The sequence below is a fragment of the Gadus chalcogrammus genome, chromosome 4 (assembly GCF_026213295.1).
Source record: "Gadus chalcogrammus isolate NIFS_2021 chromosome 4, NIFS_Gcha_1.0, whole genome shotgun sequence".
Taxonomy (NCBI): domain Eukaryota; kingdom Metazoa; phylum Chordata; class Actinopteri; order Gadiformes; family Gadidae; genus Gadus; species Gadus chalcogrammus.
Genome location: NC_079415.1, coordinates 12,774,970 through 12,788,388, shown reverse-complemented (window position 1 = coordinate 12,788,388; position 13,419 = coordinate 12,774,970). Strand labels below are relative to the sequence as shown.

The 13,419-nt window shown below is 43.2% G+C and overlaps 1 protein-coding gene across 6 annotated transcripts in view; it reads right to left on the bottom strand.

The window, feature by feature from the left end:
* strbp (spermatid perinuclear RNA binding protein) overlaps window positions 1-13,419 on the bottom strand; it is a 70,215-nt gene that overhangs the window by 56,258 nt on the left and 538 nt on the right. For 5 of the 6 annotated variants that reach the window (XM_056587871.1, XM_056587867.1, XM_056587872.1 and 2 more), the window contains exon 1: window positions 12,465-12,928. The exons of the other annotated variant lie outside the window; for it this stretch is intronic. The gene's annotated coding sequence lies outside the window, so the exon portion shown is untranslated. Of the gene's footprint in view, window positions 1-12,464; window positions 12,929-13,419 lie in introns of those variants that run through there. 6 annotated transcript variants of the gene reach the window in all.

Genomic DNA, 13,419 nt, shown 5'->3' with positions numbered 1-13,419 from the left:
TGCAACGCTTGATTATTGGGAGTTCCAATGCACTTTGGCCACGAATTAAGATTAATTGGCTTGGTGACTATATGTGGTCACTGCAAAATGTTATGCAGATCAACCTCTTGCACTGCGATCTAAAATATTAACGATGGCTCTGAAACGTGATGGATGTGTCTTTTAAGCATGTCAAATCACAAATGAGCCGTCCAATAGCCAAATGAAAGGCAGAAAAACTCTTCTAGATGAACGTTCCACAGGTTTGATTTATGGTGGGCTTTTAATTAAAATCAGATTACTTTATTGAATGATCAATATAAAAGAGTGCCGTTTATCTTTTGTTTTTCCATTTATCAAAACAGCAAAAACATGTGACAATTCAGTGAAATTAAACCCTCCAATGACCACAATTGTGTTCCAGATCTACCCAGTCAGGTTCACATTACATTGGAACACAAACAGAAAGACGGTCGCATTCAAAAATACATGTCTCCCCAGGGGACCGGGTCCCAGTGGCTGCCAGGGAGAGCCTTGCCAACGCAGTAACATGAGGGTACACACGTGTTCACCGCCTTCCTTCATGGGAGTGGATCAGCATCCAGGGGAATACACGCCACTGTTCTGTATGAAGACACTGCATTCTCTACCATCGCTCAGACCATTATCCCTGTAACGAGGGACCCGTGACTGATCTCTAAAACGTAATCAACAACTGTGTGATTTATCATTAGAATAAGTACACCAATTAGTCATCAAGAAGTAAATACAATCCCTTTTCAAGGGATCAAATCACAGTCTCTGAAGTCTCCAGAGGCGACAAGGAGGACTTCAACCGGCTGTCTAAAGTGGGGTTTCTATCTCGGCAATCTGGAGGGATGAGGGCGAGCCTATCTGGAGTTCGAGGCCAGTCTACCCCTGACAGCCGTCTGTGACATCCCCCCCCCCCTCCCGCCATGGGGTTCACCTTCACTGCAGGACATCTATAATGGGACCATGGCAACAGATGAGGTTAGTTTTGAGGAAGTCCGCCAAACGTTGATCGCGTCCTCGTGGCAGCGCTGCAGTGTCACTCTGTCAGTCAGCTCTATGTACGCAGTGCGCACCACTGCCTAAAGGCACCTCTCAGACATGTCATCAAGTCTATCTGCTGCAGAGACATCTTGAAAAAAATAACACCTTCCTGACCTTTGCCAGGAGGCTTGAGATGTGGTTAGCTGACATCGATTTAGAGAGAGCTTATGTCTGTGTGAGCACAGCATCCATCTATCCGACTGTGGCCAGAGTCCAGAAACTTCAACGATATTGTTTATATATTAACCCCCTTTACAACTTTCATGCTGCAGAAGCTTCTCAACTGTTCTCTCCCCTGTGGGTCCCTGAAGGTGTGTGTGGGTGTGTGCGTGCGCTTGTGTGTTCCTGGATCCCATATTGTCCAGTACAGAGAAGGGCAACATATGTGCTACTCCAAGAAGAACCATGTGTCCTTGGAGACACATGGTTATTATATACATGCCTCTATACATGCCATGCCCTATTCATATACAATAGCCTGTTACATAGGTAGCACGGATTTGTTCAATGTTAAATGATTGCCAAATGTCCAGAGCTCAGGGTAGATCATCAAAACATTGCGAGTACCTACCCATACAAAAATATCCCTCCGTTGCCCCACTTTCGACCAGGGATAGATTAATGCGTCCCAAATCCTGGGTTGCAGTCGCCCTTCGTAGCTCAGGTCCTTCACATAGGAACAACCTCAGATGAGGTAGCAGCAGAACAATGCAGCCCACGACGGCTGATGCAGAGTGCTTTGGGACACTGCTTGTTTCTGTATGCGCAAACCCTTGTGTTTACGTCGCTGTGCAATGGGGTCAAACCGGTGAACTTGTCGGTTCTGCCCGGCGATGTTGCGACAACTGAGCCGCGACTTATTTTCCCCATTAGTGGTTTAATTCAATCCAATTAGGAACCCGAGTCTAAGTAATCAAAATGCACCAATTTAATTTTCACTTCCGATATTTTGCTGAGCAGGCTGCAATTAATGAACCCTGTTGCTGTCCAATCCATCATGTTCGCCTGATTACTGGACACACTGGCAGGACAGGAGGAAACAAAGGACTGACCAATAGCTGCTTCACAGTCTATACCATACACAACCTTTCACAAGTCGTCATGGCTTCCGGCTGGCTTTACATCCATTCTATATAGGACGTGTTAAACAAAGCCACATGAGAATCATGTGTAATAATGCTTAATTACTCATTGTTGCAAAGACAAATAATGCATTTGACATTTGAGACATGAGCAGGGGGATGAAACATGGCAACCTGAAGAAAAGGCTGAGAGTGAAAGGCTACCGAGAGCCGGAGGTGTGAGAGATTCATCTGCAATTGCAGTTTATAAGATGCCCCCACACCAATGTGACATACACACACACAGAGTACATCTGCAAGCAATGTGGCTGGATGACATGACGGATACAAACAGGCCGAGATAAACGCATCAGTATAAAGCGCCCGCCATCTGCCAGCCGGCAAATAAACATACACAAAGAGCCCCGGCTTACACCACTGACATTTCTACACCCCATCTTCTACTGCCTCTGATCTATATCTGCTCTACTTCTCTGCACCTCGCTCCCTCCCACTCGGTCCCTCCATCCATCATCATTAGGAGGACGATAGATGACCCAGCTACATCTGCAGCCCCTCGACGACCCCCTCCCCGCCCAACACAGCTCCTCGTCAGCAGCAGCAGAATGAGGAGAGACTAAGAGAAAGGTGAGGCAGAACAGGAGGGGATATATATATATATATATATAAATGAGAGAGCGAGAGAGAGCGAGAGAGAACAACGTGGAGAATGGAGCACAGAGAAGGTAATACTGAGAACGGAGGAGGCGAGGACTGTGACCCAGAGAAAGGAGAGATAACGGGGAGGGATACATGGGAGGACAAGTAGAGGACAAAATATGGTCCCGCTCTCTAGAACATAAAAATAACTTGGCTGCCTAGCGGAGCCCGCAAACTGGGTCAGAATATTCCCAGTGAGCGCGGGGAGGCGCGTCGCCAAATGAGATGGAGCATGTGCGAGACCACGTGCACTCTCGAGAAAGTCTTTATGGATTCTGGAGTCTGTATTTAGGGGCACCATGAATATTAGCGCGTGGTAGGGTGGCTGGTGTTTGGAATTTCAAACGGCCTGGGAGGCTGGTGGATCTAATCCAGAGGGCTGCATTGGGCCTGATAGCATGCCGTTTCTTGCAATGGCGATCTTCTCCATTTCATTTATTCACCTCTGCAAACTCAGCTAATCAACCAATAGCACCTCTCAAATGCTTTATCTCACCTCAATGCACCTTGCTTAACATAATAATAAAAAAAGGCAGAAACACTAGGATTGTAATCTCTTCGAAATGAATGGCATATTTACATGGATACTGCAATTATAGTTCTTCTGCCATTCATAAATTGCCAATTCTATCCTTCTATTTTCCAGATTAGCCACTAATACCACTAAGCCAATTCTGAAGAGTAGAATGGATTAAAGAAAAAAAGATGTGTATTACAAGTGAACATAAAACCAATATGCATTCCTGTTTGCTCCTATGACAAGCTCAGGTCAATAAAACTAGTCAATACAAAATGGATTATGAATGGTTTCAGCCTAATCAATCTAATTACATGATTCATCCAGACACTATAAAGCCTATACTGTAGCAGCATTGTGAGTTGGCAAAATCTTGCAGATAAATTGAACACAGAATTAACCAGTTGTCACCTTTTTCACTGCCAGAGTTCAGAAATTGTTTTGAGGGCATCAGCAATGCTGTGAAAAGGGCAGGCAGAACATATCCTCACAAAGAGTGAATAACCACCATGGCCTTTTTAATGGATCCCACTAAAACATGCAGCCGTTCTCCCTCCTTTTGGAAGATGCTGTTGAACCCAGTGGAACAGGCAGCTAGTGCTTTGAGTGAATCCCATCGGTGGTGAACAACAAATAAAATAGGTTTAAAACTTTGAAAGACTACGACTTCTTTACCAAGCGGATCCACATGCTGCAGGGCTACGAAGTAGACATGGCTGCAGCTAACCAGATCGTCTTGGGGAACCAGAAATAGCCCCAGCTGACTCTGGCATAAGTAATGCACTGCAGCACTGTTTCAGGGAGTCTTCGGTTCAGCCCGTTCATGCACTGTGCATTTGCTTGTCACTCAAGACATTTCTGTATTTGTATGACTGGGTTATTAAAGAGGCAGGACTCAGGACTGCCAGCAAAATAAGAAAGTTATATATACAAATATATCATAGGATTATTCCCAAACAATGTAATGGCTGCACATGGAACGTTTTTAAGTAAATTTCATGGTTAACATTTTGGACACTTAAACACTTCAAAAAGCAAAATCGTAATAGCACACGATTGCTGTGTAGATGAAGACCGTGACGTTCAAATCCACTCATATCCACTCTCATCACGAAGAGTTCATTGTTGACAAACAATGTTGATGTTGTTGATGTTGAGGAGCGGGGGTAGACATAAAAAAAGGACCACCTACGCAAAAAAAACATTTGACAATTGATTTAAAGTGAGTCCATCTTTTCAAATAAACGTACACAAATGGCAGATATGTGAGAAAGGACATGCCAAAAGTAACCAAAACTGCGACAGTGTGACTAAAGAAGAGCTCTGACCAAATTTGCGCCGGTTCCACCGAAAAAGAAATGTTATTCTCGAGCCCTGAGAGGTTGTTGTGTTTACGTGGTGTTATCTCGTCTTCAACCAAATATTTTGGTCTCACATCAAGAGTTATTTTGACCAATCCCTCATCCCCGTTGCTTCCCCAACACTAACAGACACTATGCTCTTCTCAAAGCAGTGCAGCTTTTCTTCTCCCAGACTCCAACAGAGAGGTCTGTCTCTCTTCCAAAGAAACCAGAGTCATTAAAACAGTCTTACCCTTGTCCAGCAGGGTCTTAACATCGAAACACAGCCCTGTGGTGCCACTACAGTAGGCCTTTGACAGCAAACAGCTAGTGAAGGTCATTCAGAGAGCCAGCACCAGTCAATGCCCCTGTATCCCTTTCCACACATTCAGTGCGTGTGAAAAGGATGAGAAACAAGAGGTCCGCTGTTCACGTGGTCAATGTCATACTGTGTCAGATCAATATTCACCATTTTATAGGCATGACATGCATTGGTAGGATGCTAATTTAAAAAACAAAAAAGCCTTGAAGGTTTTTTTTTTATCTTTACTTACAGCATGATGTTAGATTTAATCCTTAAGAACTATTTAGCTCTGATCCATACGTACATTTTCAAATGATGAAGAGTAAAATTATATATATTTATTTATGATGATAGCACTGATTCATTGGAAGTTTGTTTCAGACATTTGACAAATGAAACACCAATAAACAAATTTGCTACGAATACTTGCTATGGTACTTTTGTTGAAATGTTTGAATTTAATAATTTCAAGGATTCTGAATCATTATAATAAAAAGATAAATTCTAATGGAAGTCATTCTCTCAGTCTTTCAGAGAATAGTCTGCGATACACCTCCAAACCATACTCTCCTGGCCCTGCGCATTAGAAAGACTTGAGAACAAAGCAAGTCAGAGACGTGGTATTTCTGCCTTTAGAAGTATGTTGTAACATGAGTAACGTGATCTTTGGAAATCATCTATTCAATCTCCCCTTTGTCAAGATACTGTGACAAGAGAGTCTGGTTTCTCTGGCATAATGCAGCACCTTCATTGCCTTCAATGCATGCAACTTCTTCTTAGTTTACATTACAATAGGGAGCAACTTGTGTGTGACGGGCTCATAAGAAAGGGCCACGCAGCCATTATTATAAAATAATAGCGGTGGGATTTAGATAACAAAACATTAAAGAGAGCGAAAGATTATCCTCAGATGAACTCTGATATCTGACTCGTATTCAGACCAAGATGCGGAAATTAATTTGTAACCGCCATCGTGAAATCCATATTCCTACAGTAGTGGTATAATGACTCCAAACAGCTTTGAAGATAACCCCTCTAGCACAGCATTAGTCTACTGTTAAACACCTTCCCCTCTCTAAAGATAACATTCACATCAAACAACACCTGGACACTCTGCCTTACTATAAGCATCAGTGTATAGGGCATGATGGAACCTTGAATGTACAACGTGTATAATAAAAGTCAATATTTTGATCGTAGCGCCATCCAAAAGATAGGCCTGGAGATAATTGCTTCCAAGTTATTGCGTGAGGAAACTAACACACAAAATACCATTTTAAAATGTGTCAAATGCTAAAGTAAAGTATTTTCAGCGCAGGCGTTCCTCCAGTCACCTGCTTCTGCCCGTATCATTTATGCATAACTTCTTTGCTTCCTGTGGTTTCCAAAACCATCAAAAACAACCATTTCCTCGCAGGTGATTGTCTTGTTACGGTTTATATGACAATAAACTTGGGCCATTGCCTGGTCATGTGACGTTTGGATTGGTTTGGCTTGTTTACCCATTCCATGTTTAAAGCATGAACATGCAGGGTAAATATGGCTATGAAGCACTGGATAAATGCAGAAAATGGTTTGTAAGAAAAGGTTTTAAAAAAAATCGAACCCTTTTCCACTGAATCATTCTTTGTTCCTGCACAACTCCCTGGCCGGACTGACTACTAACACTGGTTTCTGATAGTCTTCTCATCTACAGCTCCGCTCTCTTTTACTTATACCCGTCATCAATCGCTGCGTCTCACGATAGCAGAATCCGCGATGATAAGAGCTAAGTTCAACAACTAAGACAATAAAAATGCATTAATCAAATAACTGTAGCCTCCGCGGCGGCTTTGAAGTCTGGAATTTAGACAGCATGTAAAGCCTTCACATCTGGCATCCATGAATGGCTAAGCTTGTCTATCACCGATGAACCATTGACTCCTATCTGGTGTAACGGTACACTGAAGTCACAGATTCAGTTCAATACAAATACATGTATCGTTACACCCCTACTATCTGGTAGGACAAGACTGATCCCTGGGCTGTGCTTGGACGTTTATAAAGCAAGACTGCTTGTTTAGTACCGCCCGTGTGTTGGGAATGCATATGGACGGAGCAAGACCCCGTGTTGTTCAGCACTGCTCATCAGCTGGGGAAGGGAGCGCCCACGTGGAGGGGCATTATCAAACTCACAACAGGCCATTAGTGATCCGATGCGTTCAGGCAGAAACACATGCAGAAGGACCACAGCCCCGACTTCAAGTCGAGCAGTAAACTAAACGCAAACCCACCATGTGATAACTCCTCTCATACAACAGTCAGTGAGCCGTAAAATGCAAAAACACACAAAACTAATTACATGTCATGGGGGAAGTATGGGGAATAGGAAAAAGCACTGCATCAGTCCACATTTTGATACTAGGCACTGATTACATATCAGATGACGATCTGATATTATCCATTTCATTTAGACATACAGACACGTCACCACAATCGTTTTGTTTCCCAATATTGTTGTGCAGAAACAAAACGCTCTGCCCACTAAGTATGCACAAGCGACAAAATAAAGCAGCTTAACAGTTCAGTTCAGAAATGTTTTGGCACGTCTTTCCATAAAACCAGCAATTATCCTCTAAGCAAAGGTCAAGGGTCAGCCAGCAGTAATAGACAGCTATAGAGACAGAAACGACGTTTTCTTATTTAACCAAATTGTAGTGTGAAAATAGGGTTTTCCCCATGAACTATTAAATGGTGATGCATTCTGACCGTGCCCTACGAGTAAAAGGTCGGGCCCTACCAGGATGAGCTTGTCAGACGATTAAGCGACTTGCATATCTACAAAAGTTGCCATGATTTTGTTGACACTACATATTACTTACAAACGATATATTTGTAAGTATATAGTAGAGACAACACTTTGTGATTTGTAGTGCTTTGACATTTTAAGAGCCTCTTGCCCATCCCTTTGAAGAGGGCTGCGCTAACCTGCTCTCTGCTCAAACCGGTTTTCCTGTATAATGCAAAGACTATTAAAGCATTAAGAAAAGCACACACATTTAAAGTGGCATTTGGCAGGTAAAGAACCCCAACACCAAAATTAAACTATAAATCCACAGAACAGACCATCAACGTCTATGAATAATATTGGTTCAGGAAATAGTGTCCGACAGCACTTGTTCTAACCTCAGCTTAACCGTCACTTCTAGGAAACGACTATCATCATCACCTGTACCTGCTTTACCAGTTTGTCTCGATTGGGTGGTGAACCTCACCTCAACTGGAGAGTGTCCATACGATCTACGTTTCCTATTCAACTCCACACCACACCCCGATTTAAACTTCACACATCCACCCGTTGTCGCAACCTTTTGCTTGACCCATCGACTGTGCTGCCCTGTTGTGCCTGATGAAGAGGAGCTGTCCTCACCAGGTCAGCTCTGAACGAATAGCTCACTCTTCCTGGGAGCCTGACTGGGGGCCAGCTTTAGTTTCTCCGGTCTAAGCTCTTCTTCGACACACAAGGTGGAGCAGGGGACCGGAGTCTGGAGGGAGAGGGGAGGGAGGGCAGCCGGCCAGACTGTTTGGCATGCAGTGCACACACATGTGGTGTCAGCAGGCTAAGCATGAACGTGGCGATTGGATAGAGTTTTAGCTTATGTGTCGGGGGCCGGGACAAGCGACCATCGAGACGAGCAGCGGGGTTGATACTGAGCTACAGCAGAATCATGCGCCCGTGGATTGCCCTTGCAAATCACTGTCACATCCACGACGAAGGACCCTGCTGGTGCAAATTCTCCATTCATTCACTCAATCATTCAACCATCTGCACCGATTATTTTCTCCTTCACTGCCTACCTTCATAACAGTGAGGCAGGTAGGTATTTTTTAAACGGGAAAAAATAAATCTAACTGGTTATTTTTTATTTATTTTTTTAGAAGTCAGAAGAATATTGAATTTTCCAATAATTAATTAAGTAATTTCACCAGCTCAGAGAACAGTGAGATAAACACAAATAGCAAATTATGATTTTAACTATAAATTATGGAATGGAAATCTTAAAACTCCATTTGACTTATTCTCCTCAGACTGTCAGCAAAACCTGCAGTTAGAAGAGGGGAGCAGAATACATTAACTACTGCATTAGCGTGGTAACTTGGCAACACAAGGAATAATTCTAGGGGTTGTGTGAGATGTGTCATTTATCAATCATTTATTTGCATTCAATTTGAATTAACTATAATGTTAACAACAATCGCAGCTGATTGATCAGTGCTCACCACCACTGCTGCTGCTGGTATGCTGGAACTTGGCGCATACTTGCGAGGACCGTATTACAAAGTTGTCCTCAACTGAAAAGGGTTTGATGCTGAGGTTATCAGATAACCATTTAAAAAAGGGCCAGCCTTTTTTATTCTACCTGGAGTGAAAATGTGAACATTTTAAATGTATGGAAACTATTGGGATTTGAAAAATGGGGATTAGCCCAGAAAGGGTTCTTGTCCTGAATAAATATATAGATCAGACAATATGCTAAATAAATGCTGAGAGAATTTCTTTTTGTCAATCTTGTTTTTATGCAGGGTGACGTTAGTGTATGCACAGTGTTCACCTCAGGTCTGGTTTGGTGGAAGGTCCAGGGAACTTTGTCTGAAAGTGGCAGACCATACATGGCCACTGCATAGTCTCTGCTTGACTCCTTCCCACTCCCCTACTCATCCCTCCATCTGGGGTTCTGGTTCAGATCTTGTGAGGCCTGTGTGTGCATTCACGGCTGAAGCTCACAAATCCATTAGAGCGGTCGCTTTCCGCACCCTGCACTGAAAGTCGTTTATAAAATCACAAACAGCGTGCATATGGTGGCCCATAAGCAGACAGGGGTACATGCACTGCTCTCTCCCTGTTGCCGAGTGGGTGTGTTATGCATTCTGGTGCCCAGAGACCATCAGCGAAACCAGAGTCTGCAGACCAGCTCTCAGATTCCAGCACACAGCAGCACATTCAGAGTCTCATCTGGCCAGGAAATGCAGCTCTGATCCAATTGGCCGAAGCTTGAGTAAAAGCTTCCCTAATTGGCCCGACATGGCAACTGGCTGCTAAGGTTCTAGAAAGCAAAATAATAGAAAAGTGAGACGTTGAGAACTCCCAGGGGGGACAGTGATAAGAAAAAGAAAGAAGAAAGAAGAAGACAGAGTGAAACCGTTTAGAATATTTGTTAACTTGGAAATAAAAGAAGAGCAGTAAGGTCAATGGACAGGAGATTAATCTGGTTGGCCATGTTTCAGCGTTTACAGGCGCATGACAGACGGCGCTCCACCACAGCAGCACATGTGCGGAACGGAGATGAAACACACAGAATACGTTTGTTCTGCAAAAACATAGCCCGGTTACATAACAGATCCGCGCAGAGAGAACTCTAACGGATCGGAAAGCCAACAAACAAACCAGTATTACGGGGCGTCTCAAAAGTGGTTACTTCCAGGGAAAACATGAAAGCCCGATATCTTCTGAAACTCTGCTGGTGGACTGGGTTTATTTGCACGTTGCAAAGAGGGCTGACACTAGTGAGCATCATGAAGAGCATTCTCACACGCTCATTGGATAATTTGCGATGTTGGCGTCAAGAGATTTCTACCGGCCTTGTCCATTACAAGTCTAAATTTGACCACAGTTCCTACCAATACCTCCCTTAAAAAGGAAAAGGCTGATTTGTGGTTTATATATGCTATTTAATTATATAATAATTATATGAAAACTAACTATGAAAAAAATAAAGGGACTGAATGTATGTCAAATGATGAATCACAATCGTTTTAGTCACTGTAATAGTCCTTTAAGAGTAATGACTGCAAGAGAAAACGGGGACAGCCAGTCTAAAGACAAACCCGTATTCAAAGACTAAAGATGATATGGTTGACAAGAGCCATTGGCTTGTGTATTGACTGAATAAAACAGTGAGCTTATGTAAAAACATAAAAATAAGGCAATGAAAGAAATAGAAAACACTCCAAATCCGAGTCAACAACACAGCGCAATGCATGATAAATAATGGATTGGATTGCATGTACAAAATGCTACATTCATCCATTGCCAGGCGGTTGAAGGTTACACATTTGCTTCAAAGAATAAAGATACCAGAAACAGGATATCATATTGGGTACACTTATTGTGAAAGAGGAGAAGCCTGCGTGTGTCTATAGCCTATGTGCGTGATGCATTATTTTCTAGCTCGCCTGCAATACAAGCTCTCTGCCACCATCTGCCTCATCCTTCATGCTGTCAACACAAGAGAATATACAGCCGGCTCCATCTTTTATGAGAATAAGATACACACACACACACACACACACACACACACACACACACACACACACACACACACACACACACACACACACACACACACACACACACACACACACACACACACACACACACACGATTAAAGCAAAGAATAGTGAAACATTACACGACCCTAATAAACCATTAAAACTACTATAATGCTTCAGTAGCTGCAGGCCTATAATTAATAATGAATGGTAATGGACTGCCACAAAAACAGAATTGTCAGTCAAAAGAACGAAAACAACATTGGCAACGAAAATATGCGAGCATAAGATAAAGGGACATCCGAAAAACTGTAGATATACCCTACATTACGCAATGTGTTGAATTGGCAGTGGTTTAGAGTGAGAGACAAGGTGTTTATCACCATACTTTGTCGTTCTATTAAAATAAACATTTAACCGATATCCGAGAGGAGAGTACTGAATACCACGACAGCCTCCATGGTTCGGTATGCAAACAAGATTGACACACACACACACACACATACACACACACACACACACACCCCCCCGAGGAAGCTGTGACGTAGAACCCGTAGGATGAAAAAAAAAAAACATCCATTCCGAAAGAAAACCCGTGGGGAAAAATGGATTTTCGTACACGAAAACAAAAAGAGAGAATAACGTCATCGCGTATGTGGGAGGAACGATGATTATAGAAAATACAGCGACATTGGCAGTAAAGCGCGATGGTACGGAAGTATTTCAGATCAGACACCTGCTACTGAAGATGAACTGGCGCCGTTTGTGTTCGCAAATACATGACTAAAACCGGGCTAAAACTGGTACAAAACTAAGCAAAAACTAGAGAACTAGTAGTTTAGAAGTGGACCCTGGCCAGGCTGACTTCAGGACCACAGTGTAACGAGTTGGGAATTTCAACACGTGCGAGTTCCTCTTTTCTAAACCACTTTACAGTCTGTAAAAAAAAAGAAAAAAGAATAAGCCCAGAAGTCCAACATCTCCCCTAAATCAAGTGACCTCTTGTCCACACGTTGAGAACTAATCAATAAACCACCAGCTCCACGCCACGGCCAAACGTCCCTCCCGTCAGCCAGCAGCAAGAAGCGCTAAAAAGTTGAATAAAAATTACACTGTTGGCTACTGAATAAAGCGTTAGTCAGAAGACACCGACAACTTACGTGATAATTATAAGATGAGGATAGAAGGTCACCAAAATAGACATCCGATTATGTGATTTCAACACGTCTCTAACACTGCACAAGGGCTCTCCGACTGTACACGTCCAGCACCAGCGGCGGCACGAGAGCTTTGACCAGGCTGCGCGAGCTGCTTGGATTCGCAATTCCCTTTCGCACGAGACAGCGCAACCAAGTCGGGGTAGTGCGCAGGCGCGAACAGGCTGAATTCATTCTAGACTGCTGAGAGAGGATCCTGATTTTTAGCGTTGTCCCAGTCTATCCTAACGCCATTTCCGGTCTCTTATTTCCTATAATCTGCCAGTTTACAGTCCCTTTACCAAGACGATAGAGAAATCACAAGAATAACAAGGAAAAGGTGTATAACTATTTCTGACGAAAAATTGAATGATGCAACATCCGAAACATGTTAGAACAGAACTCCCTCCCACCGCCAAACCCATGTAACAGAATGTCCCGCCCTCTCCCGCCAATAACGCTCATTTGGACCATGCCGTCCCGGGCGCCTGTGGACAACGACGTTAAGTGCATAGCGTCTAGTGTGTGGTATGCAATGGGGCAGATCAGGGACAATCCATGTTTACAAGAGGATAACAGCGGCGCACACACCAGCGATATACAAAACACTACTAATCCACACCGAGCCTTCATACAGGGAGGAGAATGGACGTTTTGCATCACGTGTTAAAACGTACAAACAGAGAACCTGACATGTAAACTTTTTCAGACTGCTTTTGGACTAAAACGATTAGCATACTATATCCTTAACAGTCCAGGTTTGGCAATTCAATCATCAACGTTGTAAATTACAATTTAGCATCATCTTTTTTGTTTCTGCCTTCGTTTCACCCACAGTATATTGCTCTTGACTCCCTACAAGACTAGTAGCATTACTCTCTCCTAGACACTCTTATAAATAATTCAGGAATACGAGCGG